This window comes from Chiloscyllium punctatum, unplaced genomic scaffold, assembly GCF_047496795.1.
Source record: "Chiloscyllium punctatum isolate Juve2018m unplaced genomic scaffold, sChiPun1.3 scaffold_325, whole genome shotgun sequence".
NCBI lineage: Eukaryota > Metazoa > Chordata > Chondrichthyes > Orectolobiformes > Hemiscylliidae > Chiloscyllium > Chiloscyllium punctatum.
Window position 1 is genome coordinate 229977 of NW_027310059.1, and position 1961 is coordinate 231937.

The window sequence follows — 1961 nt, forward strand, 5'->3', positions numbered from 1 at the left end:
CAAATGATGTTTTAACGTTTTATAAATTCTTTACATCATATGCATCATTTTTTGTTAACTGTGTCTCCGTTGTTCATTTAGAATGTGTTGTGCACATATGAAAAATGTTACTTATCTGCACACACACATTGATTAAACAGTGTATATAAAATCATTGTTCCACCATTGAAACTGTCCTGTTGTTGAGTTACGCGGATACATGAACACAAACTAGCCACCAAAAGACATGACGCACTATCACTATGTTCCATACATACAGACAAAGAAGGGCACCACTTTGACTGAGACAAAGCACACATATACTAAGACACGCAAGGACATTCTGAGAGGAATGGCATTCTGACCAGAAGTCCATCAATAAACGCATCAATTTAGATCCTATCTACCTTCTCTTGTAAAACAAAAGAACTGGAAATGACATCACCCATCTTAAGAACCCAAGACCTATAAATAGAGAGGCGCAACATACCACCAGCACTTCAGCAGAGACTCTCACTGATGATGTTACCTAGTCATAGTGTCGAATCATCAGAAAACAAACCTTCAAGCACAGCGAGCTAACTTGCATACATACAAACTGTTATTTTTCTTTTATTAGTGGAATTTGGGAGTTCTTTGTCACTCATGTATTAACAGATTACGAGGTGAGGTGAGCTTTCTTGGGTTTGTGGTTTTAATTAACAGAAGTGCTCGACATAGATGTCTCCACAGTTTGGGGCCATGCCGTAATGGACTGGGACAGATTTGAACAGATTTCAGGTACAAAATGTCCCAGCAAATTCCAACACGTTGCAATTAGTGACGTAGATCTTCAAATAAAACCGGTCTGAAAATCTGTTTAATTTTGTTTACTGGTGGTTGTTTAAATTAAAAGTGAGGGAAAAGGCTTTTAAAATTACTAAAGAGGTTCCCAAATTTGCCAAGAAAGTTTAGAAAGACAGAAGCAGGACATTTTTTAGAATTAGCAAATAGGTTGGAATTGGGTTTAACCAGTGACAAAAGGAAAGCTGAAATTGTAATGGAGTTGGTCAAGCACTTTGATGTATCAAAGAAACAGACAAGTGCAGTAGAGTTAGAAAAAACTTAAATTGCAAATATGGCAACTGAAGTTAGAAGATAAAGAAAGAGACGGAAACAGAGAGAGAAAAAAGAGAAGGAGAGGAAAAAGAAAGAGAGAGAGAATTTGAGATTCAGAAGTTGGGAATTAGACAAGAAAGTTAAATTAACAGGATGGAGATGAAGGGAGAACGTAGGGATGTATACAACTATATTAGTGCCTTGCCATATTTCGGTGAGAAATATGTCAAAAGTTTTTTTATTTCATTTGAAAAAAATGACTCGGCAGATGACGTGTCCAGTGAACTTGTGGGTAATGCTCGTTCAGACTAAGCTGGTGGGCACAGCTGGTGAGGTATGTACAGCGCTGTCAGATGAGGGATCAAGAGATTATGCAGATGTCAAATTGGCTATTTTGATTGGCTATGAATTGGTACCAGAAGCAAAAAGACAGAGCTTCATAAAAATAGAGGCGGAACCAGGTCAGACTTATGTTAAGTCTGAAAGAATTAACTGCAGTCATTTTGATATTTGGGTGCTGGACTTAAAAATAGATAAGACCTGTGAGGCTCGAAGGGAGATTATTATGCTGGAGATGTTTAAAGACTCACTTCCAGAGATGGTAAGAATTCATGTGTGCGAACAGAAAGTTCAAGAAGCGAGAAGCGCAGCAGAAATGGCAGGTAAATATGCATTGGTGCATGAGATGAAATTTAGCTTCCGGGAGAATTTTCATGCTATGAGGGATAGAAATTGGGAGAAGGGAAGTTCACACATTACAAAGCAAACAGTAGCGCACAATAGTTTACCACAAGTGAAAAAAGAAGCCCAAAGGGGTTGAAAGGAGGTGAAAGGCCTCATGTGTACTCAGTATAAGGGAGTGGAACACAGAAAATGACAGTGCC